This window comes from Phocoena phocoena, chromosome 9, assembly GCF_963924675.1.
Source record: "Phocoena phocoena chromosome 9, mPhoPho1.1, whole genome shotgun sequence".
NCBI classification, from domain to species: Eukaryota; Metazoa; Chordata; class Mammalia; order Artiodactyla; family Phocoenidae; genus Phocoena; species Phocoena phocoena.
Genome location: NC_089227.1, coordinates 76,413,782 through 76,432,636, shown reverse-complemented (window position 1 = coordinate 76,432,636; position 18,855 = coordinate 76,413,782). Strand labels below are relative to the sequence as shown.

Sequence of the window (18,855 nt, the reverse complement as noted above, 5' to 3'; positions counted from 1 at the left end):
GAAAGTGACTTGCTAATTGCCTATCTACACATGATTCAGTGCTGAATATGGCAAAACAACTGGTTTACCATACTTTGAGAACATCCCCCTCAATAAGAGAAATGCCACGATCATATACTAATTGTCTTTATCTTCTTTAAATGACAGTGCTGGCATTTCTTTCCTTTGGTGCACACACTCCTATGTTAATTATTGTATGTATACTGATGACTCCCACATTTATAACTTCAGCCCCAACTTCTCCCTTGAACTCCAGACTCATATATCCAACAGCCTAATTAATTTCCATTTAGACGCTCAACTGACATCTCAAGCTTCATATGTTCAAAACCAAACTTAATTTCCACCCATCTGTTCCAACACGGCTCCATTATTCCAGTTGTTCAGACTAAAAGCTTTAGAATCATCCCTTACTCTTTCTCTTTCTCACACACACCACAGTCCATCCAACAGCCTCCAAATATACCTAGAATCTTGTCAAGTCCAACCATGTCACCTACCTACCCAATGGAAGCCATATAGCTCTCACCTGTACTACTGTAATCGTCTTCCAACTAACTCGCAGCGTCCATCTTGGACACCTACCCACTGTTCATCATTCAACAGGCAGAACAATTCATTTAAAATATGTCTGATTATTTAATCTTCACCTCACTCAAAGCATTGCTAAAATCAAAAGTTCAATGCATGGTTTACAAGGTCTACATCACTTGCTTTGCATTGCCTCCTCTAGTCCCAATTCATTTTGTTCTCTTTGCTTCCTCTAGACCAACCTGAGCACTCTTTCTCATACTCATACATGCTGAGCAGTTTCTTGCCTCAGGGCCCTTGAACTTATTTCTTCTGTCTTGAAAATTCTTCTCTCAGATACTGCGTGGCTCTTTCTGTTTATTTAAATTATTCCTGAAATGACACCTTATCAGACACTCTTCATGAGCTCCTATATCACTCACTCCCTTACGCCCCCCATTTTTCTTAATAGCTTCATCATATTCATTGCATATTTATAATCTTCATCCTTTAACTAGAATGTAAGTCCCTGAGTTCTGAGACTTTGGTTTCTCACGGTAGTTTCATCAGCACATAAGAACAATGCCTGGCACAATGCAGGAAAACAATACAAATTTACTGAGTTAATACAGAAAAGCCATGTGAAGTGATGGTGTGGAGACTTCTGTAATTAAAGCCAGATTTACAGAAGTTTCCTGGGGTGCTGTCCATTTATGTGGTGGCTGGACCTGGGCACTTGGGCTTATGGAATATGCTCCTTCTATAGCCTCTAGAATTCCTAGGAACATAAGGGAAAGAATTTTTCCCCTACAGGGACATGGTTAGTTCTGATTTCATTGATGTATTCTTATTTATGACACATATATGCCAAGGGAAATGGCATTCTTAGTCGCTAATTATAGGTATGCAGGTATACTTAGCTTCAAAATCTGACTTACTCACCTGGAAAAACAGTCATTAAAAAACTGAAATTACCTCAGAGGAGATTTCTGGTGAGGACAGGCACAGTTGGTTAGCAGCACCATAGCTAACACTGCCTCAGTGTCTGGTGATGTACATATTCCCTTGAGCCTGTGGAATGTCTGTACTGACTTGCTCTCTTTGTGTTTGATGCAGTAACTCTAAGAGTACCTGGGCTCTCTCTTAGTACCTCTCAGGTGACCCTATTGTTCAGAAAATAGCATAGAGTTTTGGTTTGCCTATGTGCTTGGTTTTATACCTTTAGCTTTCTCATCAACTCATGAGAGGAGATGATCAAAATCTCTGTCTTATTATCTGTCTTTACTTCTTTATACTGCATCTGTGTCTTGTTATATGGTTTTTCTCCTTTCCATATATTTGTACATTTGCTGCCATCAGTGCTTCTTAGATTAAAAAAAAAAAAAAAAAATATATATATATATATATATATATATATATATATGCATTGTTATATCTACTCAGGGTCAAAGACTCCTGGAACCTTTCAGGCCTAACAAACTTTTTTTTTTAATTTCTCAAATTACTAATTATTGTAGATTAAATAAAGTTTTAACTTTGGATACCTTAAGGCCTTTCAGCAAAGGCGATTGAAGCAGCAATTACTAGGTGTCTGCAAATAAATGGATGGTTTCCTGGCCTATTTATAATAAATTAATAGATGGTCTTAATATTGTACATAATCTATTATAAATGCACCTGCACAGTGGGTATATACAATTCTGTATGAAAATCTTTGATTAAACTATTTGGGACATTGTCATAACGTCCCACCTTAAACTGTAGTATAGACCAAAACATATCACTTTAATTCAATAGAAGAGATGAGCTCTCTGAGAAGCTTATTAATGTGACTGCTAGAAGGACATTGTCAAGTGAATCAAATTAAAGAACAATTCTTTTAGAGCTGAAATATACTCTAGTGGTTAACATTTAATAGGAACTTTACTTTTCAAATAAGCATTTGTTTGAAAAACTGACATAAATCAACATTAAGAGTCCTGTTGTAACCTTTTAAATCAAATACCTCTTTGTTAAAATAAACATTTCTTCTTTATCCATTTTTTAAAATAATCATATTAAAAGTAGGATGTTATTCTAGGTTCATCTGCTTTTCTCTTCAACTAGTTGAAAAGACCCAGAAAGGCAGGCAATGTCTTCTCTGTGTCCCCGTGACAAGCACAGTGCTGGACACATTGCAGATATTAAATAAGGGTTCATGGAAACAGTGGATTCAATTTCCAGTCCCGTTTAGGTTCCTACTGTACTAAGTGCTTACTCGAAGTTATATCAGAATATAATAGCTTTGTGGTGTATGATGAAAATCGTACTGTGCACAGATGGGAGTCGATGTTGACCAGCTCTAGATAAAACTGAAAGAGACAGAGACTTTGCTTACCGCATATCACAGCACCAGATGGGAACTTGGGGGTCGTGAGCTAACAAGCATGAGGTTTTCTGTAGGAGAATCTTACAGAGATATATTTCTTTCGTGTACCACATTTTTCAAAGCATATTTACTGTGAGCTTCATTTGAACTTCCAAACAACATTATGGGTTGCATAGGGCAAAGACTATAATCTCCTTTTTAAAAATAGGAAGAAAATCTTACAAATAGAAAGGCAATGATTTGCCCAAGGTCACACAATGAATCAGCTTTCAAATCTTAAAGACAATTGCATCTTAATGTGCAGTGGAGGCTACTGTAATATTTACTTTTAATTAAATTCCAGTATTCCAGAAGAGACTGGTGCCATTAATTATGGACTGATTTGGAGATATGCCAGTTTTTGATACTATTGTTGGAAACAAATAGTGTTGGTTGATGACGGCACTTATACTACAACTAGCCAACCATGTACGCTTTGCAAAATTCATTAACCTCAGGATCACCTTGCTTAGAACCACCTAGCTATGATTACTCTTTTAACCTAAATTTCATTAGAAATATACACATTAATATACAGAATGATAATTGGCATTGACTTTTATGAATCCTTGTTACATCTCCAAAGGATTAGATGACACTTGAAAAAAGAGGCCATACCCTTTCTTTTATGGATTCTCCACTGTAATGCTTAATGGCAAAGTGGGCTTTTGATAACTTTTTTATTATATATTTAGTACATAAACTTACTCTTCTTAGAGTTTTATATAGATACAAAAATGGATCAGGCAAATTTATAAACTATTTATCAAGCAATAAAAGAGAAAATGTGAGAAAAGTAAATGATTAAATATTAATGTAGACCACACATTTTTAATAGTGATATTAAATTTAAAGCAAAAACTATAGGCTAAATGTTTTACCAGACACAGTAAAACTCTTAGAGGAAAACATAGGCACAACACTCTTTGATATAAATCACAGCAAAATCTTTTTGACCCACCTCCTAGAGTAATGAAAATTAAAACAAATAAACAAACCTAATTAAACTTAAAAGCTTTTGCACAGCAAAGGAAACCATAAGCAAGACTAAAAGACAACCCTCAGAATGGGAGAAAATATTTGCTAATGAAGCAACTGACAAAGGATTAATCTCCAATATATACAAGCAGCTCATATGGCGCAATATCAAAAAAACAAACAACCCAATCCAAAAATGGGCAGAAGACCTAAACAGACATTTCTCCAAAGAAGCCATACAGATGGCCAACAAACACACGAAAAGATGCTCAACATCACTAATTATTAGAGAAATGCAAATCAAAACTACAGCGAGATATCACCTCACACCAGTCAGAATGGCCATCATCAAAAAATCTACAAACAGTAAATAATGGAGAGGGTGTGGAGAAAAGGGAACCCTCATACACTGCTGATGGGAATGTAAGCTGATACAGCCACTATGGAAAACAGTACGGAGATGCCTTAAAAAACTGAAAATAGAACTACTATATGATCCAGCAATCCCACTACTGGGCATATACCCAGAGAAAATCATAATTAAAAAAACACATACACCCCAATGTTCATAGCAGCAGTATTTATGATAGCCAGGTCATGGATACAACCTAAATGTCCATTGACAGATGAATGGATAAAGAAGATGTGCGGGGAGAGCTTTAAGATGGCGGAAGAGTAAGTCGCGGAGATCACCTTCCTCCCCACATATACGTCAGAAATACCTCTACGTGTGGAACAACTGCTACAGAACACCTACTGAACGCTGGCAGAAGACCTCAGACCTCCCAAAAGGCAAGAAACTCCCCACATACCTGGGTAGGGCCAAAGAAAAAAGAATAAACAGAGACAAAGAATAGGGACGGGACCTGCACCAGTGGGAGGGAGCTGTGAAGGAGGAAAGGTTTTCACACACTAGGAAGCCCCTTCGCGGGCAGGCAGAGACTAAACGGGGCGGAGAGAGGAAGCTTCGGGGCCAGGGAGGAGAGCACAGCAACAGGGGTGCGGAGGGCAAAGCGGAGAGATTCCCGCACAGAGGATCGGTGCCGACCGGCACTCACCAGCCGGAGACGGGTGCTCACCTGCCGAGACGGGTGGGGGCTGGGAGCTGAGGCTCGGGCTTCAAAGGTTGGATCCCAGGGAGAGGACTGGCGGCGTGAACACAGCCTGAAGGGGTTAGTGCGCCGCAGTTAGCCGGGAGGGAGTCCGGGAAAAAGTCTGGACCTGCCGAAAAGGCAAGAGACTTTGTCTTGCCTGTTTCCTGGTGCGTGAGGAGACGGGATTCAGAGCACCGCGTTAAGGAGCTCCAGAGACCGGCGTGAGACGCTAAGGCTGCTGCTGCCGCCACCAAGATGCCTGTGTGCAAACACAGGTCACTATCTACACCACCCCTCCCGGGAGCCTGTGCAGCCCGCCACTGCCAGAGTCTCCAAATCCAGGGACAGCTTCCCCGGGAGAACGCACGCACGGCGCGCCTCACGCTGGTGCAACGTCATGGCGGCCTCTGCTGCCGCAGGCCCGCCCCGCATCGAGACCCCTCCCTCACCCCCCCACCCCGGCCTGAGTGAGCCAGAGCCCCCGAATCAGCTGCTCCTTTAACCCTGTCCTGTCTGAGCCAGGAACAGATGCTGTCAGGCGACCTACATGCAGAGGCGGGTCCAAATCCAAAGCTGAACCCCAGGGGGCTGTGTGAACAAAGAATAGAAAGGGAAATGTCTCCCAGAAGCCTCAGGAGTAGCGGATTAAATCTCTACAATCAACTTGATGTACCTGCATCTGTGGAATACCTGAATAGACAACAAATCAATCCAAAATTGAGGCGGTGGACTTCAGAAGCAACAATATATATATATATTTTTCCCTTTTTCTCTCTTTGTGACTGTGTATGCGTATGCTTCTGTGTGTGATTTTGTCTGTATACCTTTGCTTTTACCATTTGTCCTAGGGTTCTGTCTGTCTGGTTTTTTTGTTTGTTTGTTTTTTTACTTAAAACTTTTTTTTTCTTAATAATTATTTTTTATTCTAATAACTTTATTTTACTATAATTTACCTTCTTCTTTCTTTCTTTCTTTATTTCCTCCCTTTTATTCTGAGCTGTGTGGATGACAGGCTCTTCGTGCTCCAGCCAGGCGTCAGGGCTGTGCCACTGAGGTGGGAGAGCCAAGTTTAGGACACTGGTCCACAAGAGACCCCCCAGCTCCACGTAATATCAAACGGAGAAAATCTCCCAGAGATCTCCGTCTCAACGCCAAGACCCAGCTCCACTCAAAAACCAGCAAGCTACAGTGCTGGACACCCTATGCCAAACAACTAGCAAGACAGGAACACAACCCCACCCATTAGCAGAGAGGCTGCCTAAAATCATAATAAGGCCACAGACACCCCAAAACACACCACCAGACGTGGACCTGCCCAACAGAAAGACAAGATCCAGCCTCATCCACCAGAACACAGGCACTAGTCCCCTCCACCAGGAAGCCTACACAACCCACTGAACCAACCTTAGCCACTGGGGACAGACACCAAAAACAACGGGAACTACGAACCTGCAGCCTGCGAAAAGGAGACCCCAAACACAGTAAGTTAAGCAAAATAAGAAGACAGAGAAACACACAGCAGATGAAGGACCAAGGCAAAAACCAACCAGACCTAACAAATGAAGAGGAAATAGGCAGTCTACCTGAAAAAGAATTCAGAATAATTATAGTAAAGATGATCCAAAATCTTGGAAATAGAATGGAGAAAATACAAGAAACTTTTCACAAGGACCTAGAAGAACTAAAGGGCAAACAAACAGTGATGAACAACACAATAAATGAAATTAAAAATTCTCTAGAAGGGATCAATAGCAGAATAATTGAGGCAGAAGAACGGATAAGTGACCTGGAAGATAAAATAGTGGAAATAACTACTGCAGAGCAGAATAAAGAAAAAAGAACGAAAAGAATTAAGGACAGTCTCAGAGACCTCTGGGACAACATTAAACGCACCAACATTCGAATTATAGGGGTCCCAGAAGAAGAAGAGAAAAAGAAAGGGACTGAGAAAATATTTGAAGAGATTATAGTTGAAAACTTCCCTAATATGGGAAAAGAAATAGTTAATCAAGTCCAGGAAGCAGAGAGAGTCCCATACAGGATAAATCCAAGGAGAAACATGCCAAGACACATATTAATCAAACTATCATAAATTAAATACAATGAACAAATATTAAGAGCAGCAAGGGAAAAATAACAAATAACACATAAGGGAATCCCCATAAGGTTAACAGCTGATCTTTCAGCAGAAACTCTGCAAGCCAGAAGGGACTGGCAGGACATACTTAAAGTGATGAAGGAGAAAAACCTACAACCAAGATTACTCTACCCAGCAAGGATCTCATTCAGATTTGACGGAGAAATTAAAATCTTTACAGACGAGCAAAAGCTAACAGAATTCAGCACCACAAAACCAGCTTTACAACAAATGCTAAAGGAACTTCTCTAGCCAGGAAACACAAGAGAAGGAAAAGACCTATAATAATGAACCCAAAACAATTAAGAACATGGTAATAGGAACATACATATCGATAATTACCTTACATGTAAATGGATTAAATGCTCCAACCAAAAGACCTAGACTGGCCTAAGACATAGACATAGACTGAAAGTGAGGGGATGGAGAAAGATATTCCATGCAAATGGAAATCAAAAGAAAGCTGGAGTAGCAATTCTCATATCAGACAAAATAGACTTTAAAACAAAGACTATTACAAGAGACAAAGAAGGACACTATATAATGATTAAGGGATCAATCCAAGAAGAAGATATAACAATTGTAAAAATTTATGCATCCAACATAGGAGCACCTTAAAACATAAGGCAAATACTAACAGGCATAAAAGGGGAAATTGATAGTAACACAATCATAGTAGGGGACTTTAACAGCCCACTTTCACCAATGGAAAGATCATCCAAAATGAAATGAAATAAGGAAACACAAGCTTTAAATGATACATTAAACAAGATGGATTTAATTGATATTTGTAGGACATTCCATCCAAAAACAGCAGAACACACATTCTTTGCAAGTGCTCATGGAACAATCTCCAGGCTAGATCATATCTTGGGTCACAAATCAAGCCTTGGTAAATTAAAAAAATTGAAATCGTATCAAGTTTCTTTTCCGACCACAACGCTATGAGACTAGATATCAATTACAGGAAAAAATCTGTAAGAAATACAAACACATGGAGGCAAAACAACACATTACTTAATAACCAAGAGATCACTGAAGAAATCGAAAAATACCTAGAAACAAATGACAATGAAAACCTGACAACCCAAACCTATGGGATGCAGCAAAAGCAGTTGTAAGAGGGACGTTTATAGCAATATAATCCTACCTTAAGAAAGAAGAAACACCTCAAATAAACAACCTAATCTTGTACCTAAAGCAATTAGAGAAAGAAGAACAAAAAAAACCCCAAAGTTAGCAGAAGGAAAGAAATCATAAAGATCAGATCAGAAATACATGAAAAAGAAATGAAGGAAACGATAGCAAAGATCAATAAAACTAAAAGCTGGTTCTTTGAGAAGATAAACAAAATTGATAAACCATTAGCCAGACTTATCAAGAAAAAAAGGGGGAACACTCAAATCAATAGAATTAGAAATGAAAAAGGAGAAGTAACAACTGACACTACAGAAATACATAGGATCATGAGAGATTACTACAAGCAACCGTATGCCAATAAAATGGACAACCTGGAAGAAATGGACAAATTCTTAGAAATGCAAAACTTTCCAAGACTGAACCAGGAAGAAATAGAAAATATGAACAGACCAATCACAAGCACTGAAATTGAAACTGATTAAAAATCTTCCAACAAACCAAAATCCTGGACCAGATGCCTTCACAGGCGAACTCTATGAAACATTTAGAGAAGAGCTAACACCTATCCTTCTCAAACTCTTCCAAAATATAGCAGAGGGAGGAACACTCCCAAACTCATTCTATGAGGCCATCATCACCCTGATACCAAAACCAGACAAAGGTGTCACAAAAAAAGAAAACTACAGGCCAATATCACTGATGAACAAAGATGCAAAAATCCTCAATGAAATACTAGCAAACAGAATCCAACAGCACATTAAAAGGATCATACACTATGATCAAGTGGGGTTTATCCCAGGAATGCAAGGATTCTTCAGTATAAGCAAATAAATCCACGTGATGCACCATATTAACAAATTGAAGTAGAAAAACCACATGATCATCTCAATAGATGCAGAGAAAGCTTTTGACAAAATTCAACACCCATTTATGATAAAAACCCTCCAGAAAATGGGCATAGAGGGAACCTACTTCAACATAATAAAGGCCATATAAGACACACCCAGAGCCAACATTGTCCTGAATGGTAAAAAACTGAAAACATTTCCACCAAGAACAGGAAGAAGACAAGGTTGCCCAGTCGCACCACTATTATTCAACATAGTTTTGGAAGTTTTAGCCACAGCAATCAGAGAAGAAAAGGAAATAAAAGGAATCCAAATCAGAAAAGAAGAAGTAAAGCTGTCAATGTTTGCAAATGACATGATACTATACATAGAGAATCCTAAAGATGCTACCAGAAAACTACTAGAGCTAATCAATGAATTTGGTAAAGTAGCAGGATACAAAATTAATGCACAGAAATCTCTTGCATTTCTATATACTAATGATGAAAAATGTGGAAGTGAAATCAAGAAAATACTCCCATTTACCATTGCAACAAAAAGAATAAAATATCTAGGAATAAACCTACCTAAGGAGACAAAAGACCTGTATGCAGAATATTATAAGACACTGATGAAAGAAATTAAAGATGATACAAATAGATGGATAGATATACCATGTTCTTGGATTGGAAGAATCAACATTGTGAAAATGACTCTACTACCCAAAGCAATCTACAGATTCAATGCAATCCCTATCAAACTACCACTGGCATTTTTCACAGAACTAGAACAAAAAATTTCACAATTTGTATGGAAACACAAAAGATCCCGAATAGCCAAAGCAATCCTGAGAAAGAAAAACAGAGCTGGAGGAATCAGGCTCCCTCACTTCAGACTATACTACAAAGCTACAGTAATCAAGACAGTATGGTGCTGGCAGAGAAACAGAAATATAGATCAATGGAACAGGATAGAAAGCCCAGAGATAAACCCATGCACATATGGTCACCTTATCTTTGATAAAGGAGGCAAGAATATACAGTGGAGAAAAGACAGCCTCTTCAATAAGTGGTGCTGGGAAAACTGGACAGCTACATATAAAAGAATGAAATTAGAACACTCCCTAACACCACACACAAAAATAAACTCAAAATGTATTAAAGACCTAAATGTAAGGCCAGACACCATAAAACTCTTAGAGGCAAACATAGGCAGAACACTCTATGAAATAAATCACAGCAAGATCCTTTTTGACCCACCTCCTAGAGAAATGGAAATAAAAATAAAAATAAACAAATGGGACCTAATGAAACTTAAAAAGTTTTGCACAGCAAAGGAAACCATAAACGAGACGAAAAGACAACCTTCAGAATGGGAGAAAATATTTGCAAATGGAGAAACTGACAAAGGATTAATCTCCAAAATTTACAAGCAGCTCATGCATGAGCTCAACATTAAAAAAACAAACAACCCAATCCAAAAATGGGCAGAAGACCTAAATAGACATTTCTCCAAAGAAGATATACAGATTGCCAACAGACACATGAAAGAATGCTCAACATCATTAATCATTAGAGAAATGCAAATGAAAACTACAATGAGATATCATCTCACACCGGTCAGAATGGCAATCCTCAAAAAATCTAGAAACAATAAATGCTGGAGAGGGTGTGGAGAAAAGGGAACCCTCTTGTACTTTTGGTGAGAATGTAAATGGATACGGCCACTATGGAGAACAGTATGGAGGTTCCTTAAGCAACTAAAAATAGAACTGCCATAGGACCCAGCAATCCCACTACTGGGCATATACCTTGAGAAAACCATAATTCAAAAGGAGTCATGTACCAAAATGTTCATTGCAGCTCTATTTACAATGGCCAGGACATGGAAGCCACCAAAGTGTCCATCAACAGATGAATGGATAAAGATGTGGCACAAATATACAATGGAACATTACTCAGCAATAAAAAGGAACAAAACTGAGTTATTTGTAGTAGGTGGATGGACCTAGAGACTGTCATACAGAGTGAAGTAAGACAGAAGGAGCAAAACAAATATTGTATGCTAACACATATATTTGGAATCTAAAAAGAAAAAAAAAATGGTCATGAAGAACCTAGGGGCAAGATGGGAATAAAGATGCAGACCTACTAAAGAATGGACTTGAGGATACGGGGAGGGGGAAGGGTAAGCTGGGACAAAGTGAGAGAGTGGCATGGACATATATACACTACTAAATGTTAAATAGATAGCTAGTGGGAAGCAGCCGCATAGCACAGGGAGATCAGGTCGGTGCTCTGTGACCACCTAGAGGGGTGGATTAGGGAGAGTGGGAGGGAGACGCAAGAGAGAGGAGATATGGGGATATATGTATATGTATAGCTGATTCACTTTGTTATACAGCAGAAACTAACACACCATCGTAAAGCAATTATACTCCAATAAAGATGTTAAAAAAAAAGATGATGTGGTACATATATACGATGGAATATTACTCAGCCATAAAAAGGAATGAAATTGGGTCATTTGTAGAGATGTGGATGGACCCAAAGAGTGTTATAGAGAATGAAGTAAGTCAGAAAGAGAAAAGCAAATATTGTATAATAACCCATATATGAGGAATATAAAATGATATAGATGATCTTATTTGCAAAGCACAGAGACACAGACATAGAGAACAAATGTATGGATACCAAGGGGGAAAGGGGTGAGGTGGGAGGAATTGGGAGACTGGGATTGACACATATACGTTACTGAAACTATGTATAAAATAGATAACTGATGGAAACATACTGTATCGCACAGAGAACTCTACCTAATGCACTGTGGCAACGTAAATGGGAGGGAAGTCCAAAAGGGAGGAGATATCTATATGTGTATGGCTGATTCATTTTGCTGTGCAGTGGAGGCTAACACTACATTGTAAAGCAACCATACTCCAATAAAAATTAATTAAAATCCCATAGGAAGTATAAACATTGTTATAACAATTGAAAATAGGTTCTCGTTTTAGATTAAAAATATCACAGAATTTAAAGTGTATCTTTGTCCTTTCATATGTCCTTACCTACATATTCAAAATTACATTCTCCCAAAGAAATTTTATAAAGGTAGCTTAAAACTTCTCTTTTTCAATTTGCAGGTAGGACAAAATATTGAAGATTTATCATAATCAGTAATAAAATGTAGCAATGAATCCAAAATTTTCACGTTTCTTATATTTGTTCTTGCTTTTGTCTAACACATTCATGATTCCCTCAACTTTTTCATAAGGAAGTTATTATCGTGACTTTCTTAGATTTCACAGTTCGGAAAGCTTAGATATGCTTCTGAATATGCCTTATTCCAATAATCTTTGAATTTCTTCATGATTTCTATTGAGTTTTCCACAAGTAAAATAAATTTTTCTCCCTCATATATAGTATGGATTAATGGACCCTTTCCTTGAGACTTTTCAATCTGAATTGAATGAATGATTCTATCTCAGATTAGAAAAGGGGGGGAGGCAAGAAATCAGTTGAAATACAGTATATGGAACACAGCAACATAAATATGAAACCTATAATAAAGTTCTAAAATATATTCTTATTTTACATTTAAATTAAGTTAAAATTATGTGATAGTAGATAGTATTTTTGCAAAGCTTAGAGAAAAATCCAGAGATGTGAGAACTGGAATGGAGACTGCATGCAATGTCTTTAATGAGATCATTACATTTTTCTGTTAATGGTAGCAGCTTTACTTTGACATTTTACTATGCTTTAAAAAAATTTTTTTTCCTGCCAATTACTTACTCTGCTTCATCTGTTCTAAGTGATGCAGTACACTATATCACCTGATCTTAGATATCACTTATGAGGGCTACTTTTCAGTTAATTTTATGGCCGCTACATACTATAGTTATATGTTAAGACCATACGATATGGGCCAAGTTTCATTCTATTTCTTCCCCGGGAAGTGAATCACATAATAGGCAAAACTGAAATTAGATGCTTTTAGATATACATTAGTGAGTGATTTTTTCTTAGCTGTGAACTTTATAAATTTGATCAAAACTTGTGTTGCTTCTTTTACAATATAATAAAGCTGCTTTCCCAAACATGACTACTCCTATCATTAAATATATTATCAGACAATGCCATGTTCTCTATTTACATTTTAATTTTTTATGAAAGATATCTGATTGGCTTCCTCCCCCATGGGTTGTTAGTAATTCCACATACTAACTGTTTAATGACAATATTTTTAAATATGAGAGAATAATAATAATTGTGCCAAATATGAGTCTCCCAGTAGAATGCAATAAATTATTTTTGTTGTTTTTCTTTTTTGGTGGTAAAGTTGCTGAAGATTTCAAAAGTCTGGAGATGCTCAAATTCCGGAAAGCTGCACCATAATTAACGTGTACTATTTGGTAGAAGGATCCATGAAACAAATTTATCTTGAGTCCGAAATATACTGATACATCTATCTAATTTTGTTCAGGCTTAGTTATGTGATTTAACATAGCAAAGCAAATGATGTGTAAGGATGTCTTTTATTTGATGTCAAATTTAAATCCTGGAAGCTTAATTGAATTGACAGTTAGAAGCTAAAGTTAAGAGCTTGTTGAATCTCCCATCTTCCATTATCTCTTGAACCATTTTACACACTACCACCAAGAATAACTTTCCTGAAAACATAATGATCACTTTACAGGCGGCTCAAAAACTCTACGTTTGTTCATTGCTTATTAGTCAAACATTTGCATCAACCAACTCGTTCCAACTTATTTTCAACCTCAACTAAATCTTATGCTTTGGGCACATTGGCTATACTAATCTCAGAACATTCCTTGTCCTTCGCCCCTCCACAACTTGGCTCACCTCCTACAAGCCTAGAATTGCTTGTCTTCCACTCTGACCATTCATACTTTTGTAATTCTTCAGGACCTGGGTTAATACTCATAAAGCTTTCTGCAGTTCCTTCCTCTGAGCACCTTAAAAATGATTGTTTCTGTAATTAACTAGACAGTTTAAATCGTGTGTTTCGTGGTATCTTTTTAATTCAAGAAACATTACTGAATGTCTTCCATATGCAAAGCAGTGGTGTGAGTGCTGTAGGACCTTGGTACTCAAAGTGTGATCAGAGGAACCAGAAGCATTGTTGAAAATGCAGAATCTCAGAATCCGTCTGAGAACTATTGAGCCCTACTGAGCCAGGGTCGAGTCTTCATGGTAACAGGATCCCTCTGTGATTAAAGTTGGAGGAGAACCATGGTGGAGGGAGCAAATCATACCTGCCCTCACACAGAGCACCAACTAATTGTGGAGCACTAAATAATCAAGGCAGAGTGAAAGTCGGCAGAAAACTGTAAACAAAGTTCCCAGGGTGGGGGGATGCTGAAGGGAGAGAAGATCACAACCAATACAATAGTAACTACGCCATGGAGTACCACTAATAATAATAAACACTTATTTGCTGATTCTAATGCGTATACTTGGTCCAATGCTAGGCATTTAAGGTGTCTTGTTTCCAATCCCCGCAATGATCATGCTATGTAGTTATTAGGACCCTCATTTCACACATGAGAAAAAAGTGGGTTTAAAAAGATTATATACTAGTCAGCTATTGTCCAGGTCAGGATTTAAATCCATGGCTGTTTTCTCTGTTCTTTTTGACATTCCCCTGCCTAAACTTGTCATTTATATCACTACTCATACATTACTTTTCCGTTGAATGTGTTATTTTTCTCGAACTTGATTTCAAAGACTTTTCTGACCTTTTTTTTGGCCCTGTTGTGCTTGGCTTGTTGGATCTTTTTCCCCGACCAGGAATTGAACCCGGGCCCTCGGCAGTGTGAGCACCGAGTCCTAACCACTGGACCGCCAGGAAATTCCTCAAAGACTTTTCAAGTCTTCACCTTTATGCTTCTTTGATTCTGCTATAGGACTGATTGAAGGTACTAAATAAATATTACATTGGTATCTGAAAATTAACAATTCTCCAAAGGAGAATTTTTTCAATTTTGACAATATAGGACATACACTGGTTTGGTTTAGTCACAAATGTCTCAGTATAAAGGAAGGGGGTCTAAAGTGTGCATATGTGTGTGTATGTGTGTGGAAACAGAAGAGTTATTTGAAAACCTGAGAGAATAAAATAATGACATTAGCCTGAGTATTCCATGATTCCGCTATGATCTCCTGAATACAGTGGGAAAGTAGGATATGTTTTATTAATATATTTATTTGTTTACTTATTAACAGAAATGATGAGACTGTATATTTAATATTTACATTAATTATTTTGTTATTAATTAAATTACCTAATAACCCTTGGTAAATAACCTTTGGGTAAAAACTCCCATTCAGTCATCCCATAGAAAACCTGTCGTATCTATTGGGTTGGCCAAAAAGTTCGTTTGGGTTTTTCCATAACATCAGGCTCCCTCTCTTAAAAAAGAATCCTGTAAATGCAAATATATTAGTTTTCATGATCTCTAAACTTTAAAGTTGATGTCTTAATAATTAAACCATTCTTCCAGAGAGGCTTAACATATGTTGAATTCTCTTAAAACGAACTCAGACACATCAGTTCTAGGTTGTTTAAAATCCAATATAACATGGCAATAAGCCATTTACTTAAGTAGAGGATTTTTATTTTGGAATAAGTGGCAATTTTCTTTTTCTTATAATCTAGTACAGCCCATAGAGTATATTGTAAGAGTTTCCTTTATAACTTGGTCAGATCATAACAAATTAATTAAATAAAGAAATAAGCCTTTGAGAAAGAAAGCTAGCTTCATTCTCCAAAACAAGATATTCCTTCATTTTTTAATATAGTTGAATGCCATTCCTCACAGAAGTATCAGAGGTAGCAGAACTCTTTCAGAAAAGATGAACAAAAAAAGGAAATAACTCCACTCATAGCACTCCTAGACTTTCTGCCTTCATAGTCAATGGCAGTTGTAAATGGAGATACTGAAATTTACCCCTTTAATCTTGTTTTCTTCTCGCATAAAGCTATGCAACATTTTCTCTTTTGTTCTTTTTATTCTGTTTCAAAATGTATTTTTCAATTACCAGCTGCCTACATGTTCTGAATTATTTGTACTGGGTGACAACAAGTTTTACCAACTTCATTATTTATTTTTTTTAGAAAAAACAACCCAATACTTATATCACCATTATTTTATAAAAGAAATTACATTTTCTATTAAAGAGCAGGTTTTAAATTGAAAAAATACTTTAATGAAAAGCTCACTTCACTGCCCGTATTGTTTAATTTTGCTCCCATGAAAACTAAAATATTTATCACAGACTTCAAAATGTATTAACCTGTATTTGGGAGTCTCTGGGTTAAGCAACACAGGCAGGTGTATTGTCCCCAGAATCACTGAAAAAAGTGGCACTTCATCCTTCAATGTGTTTAAGAGAAGCACAAGTGAAAGGTTAGGGGGTGACTTGTCAGAATGAGAGACAGGCTCAAGGTGACAAGATATCACAGGGGTATGTTAAAGATCTCTTTTTTAATTTTACCCAAGGTTTGCCCAGGATCTAAATCTTTGCAAAGACGGTTGTTACTTGTCCAATAACATTCAACTTATTTGGATCAAGACCGTATGACTTAGCATATCAATTTTCCCTCTTCCTATCAGTGGAGAGAAGTAGACTAATTCTTAAAATCATGAGTTTTTACAAATTCCTGGACAAAAAAATGGATACAAATTCACTTAGTTTTCCCAAGAAATTTTAAGTCTTTTGTAATAGAATGTTTTGGCAAAAAATACCTTGTAGGAATCTTTTTCTTCTGTATTAAAACCACAAATAATTTTATCATGTTTAGTTTTCCTAGATTTAGTTTTGTTCCTTCATTTATTCAAAATACGTGAACAAAATATATTAACTGAACTCTGACTACTAGGAACTGTGCTAGAGATATAGCAGTGAGAAAGATAAACATGGTCCCTGCCCTCAACATTTACCCTGATCTCCAGATTATGTTCTCTCATGGATAAGACCTTATAGATTATAAAGGAATGAAAATGACTGAATCCCTCTCAAGAGTAAGAGTTTTTTGCAGTTAGAATTCTGCCAGTTTTTCATATGAGAGAATGAGTGATAGTATTTAAATGAAAAACTCAAGATACCAATTTTTAAATGTTACTTAATTATTGTTTTCTTTTCATAATTAATAGAATTATTTCTATACTTAAAAAATTCTCAACAATCTCACATTTGAGGTAATATAAACTATTTTTTTCATGTAATTAGACAGAAATGTTGATTTTTTTAAGACATTAGAAGAAGGATACTCATATTGCCTAAATATTAGCTTTATGAATAATTTCACAGCTTGGTACATTTATCTGCAAAACAAATCCATTTCAGCCTCCTCTCTCCCACACACTATCTTGAATAGGGCAGATATGAATCTTGCTTTTGTATTTCTGTTTCACAAATTCATAATGCGATGTTCAGTTTTCAAAAGACTACAACAAGCCAAGAATCGTCATGACAATAAGAAAAATAAAATAAAGGCTTCCTGACTGTTGGGTTAATGCTCTTTAAGGAACCATGTCATGTGATCATATTCTGGTTGTTTAGTTTCCATTGCCATCGTTACAAATTCTATTTCATGCCTGTGAATTATATTTTCTAAGTTTGCATGCACAAAATAATATTTATTACACACTGGTTGGTTTTCTGATTTCTTAAATTCATGCATGAACAGGTAGCTGCTTTGTTTCAACTATTCCATAGGCCAGGTGATGTTAGGGTAAAAAGTTTAGTCATGTTTTCATCCCCTGATATAACTATTTCATTCTTCAGTCATACAACAAATATCTAAGAGAAGAGATAGTAAATAAATAATGACTTTCAACTTCTGGGATTCCTCTGGCAAATCTTCCTAAAATCACTAATGTGAGAACAGAGGATGTCAGAAAGAAATACTTTATGGGTTTTTTAACTGATGGCTCCAGCCTGAAATACAGCGAAATGTTGCTGACTGAAGTTCATTTAGACCAGATTAAACTGTAACTGAAAAGGCCTATCCTAGTCCACTGTAAATCAATCATTAACGTGATAATTAGAAAAAATATATACTAGGAGGAAGACAGTAAAAGCTTGCATTTTTTTCTGAAATAATTTTATGTATCTCCTTGTGAAACAATTGCAGTCGTACAAATGCTAAATGTTAATTATATTAATAATCGATAAACTTCAACACCAAATAATACATGTTTATAATTAGGGACCATAAAGTTAATGTAGCTATAATTCAGTTTAGACTCACTGAGAAACTATCCTTTTTTATGAGATAATATTTTAGGAAGAAGACAGATTAATGATCATTGAGACAGAGAGCTTAGATGATGTCATTTAACTACAAACTTTTTAGGCTTTTGTGAACACAATATTATCTATTTAATTCTACAATTTAAATAGAAAATATTTTAAATGTCGAAATGGAATTACGTTTTACAGAAGAGTCACTTGACTCATATTTGACTCATAGTTTGATTGTGCTTCCAAGATGGGAAAGTGGATAAACTGGCTTAAAGCAATTCATTACAAAAATCTAGAACACACATTCATTACAATTTCATTATAAGGTATCAAGCTGTGGTACAATTTCACTATAAGGTATCAAGCTGTGGCATACAAATGGTGATTCGGATGTTACCCAGAAGAATATAGTTGCTGGAAGCATCTTGCTATACCCGTTTCATGTATAACAGGCCCCCAGGTCAGAGCCTAAGGGCAGTGTGCAGTGAAA

The 18,855-nt window shown here is 36.7% G+C and overlaps 1 protein-coding gene across 1 annotated transcript in view; it reads right to left on the bottom strand.

The window, feature by feature from the left end:
* Positions 1-18,855, bottom strand: part of KCND2 (potassium voltage-gated channel subfamily D member 2) — a 462,369-nt gene that overhangs the window by 107,268 nt on the left and 336,246 nt on the right. The window lies entirely within an intron of this gene.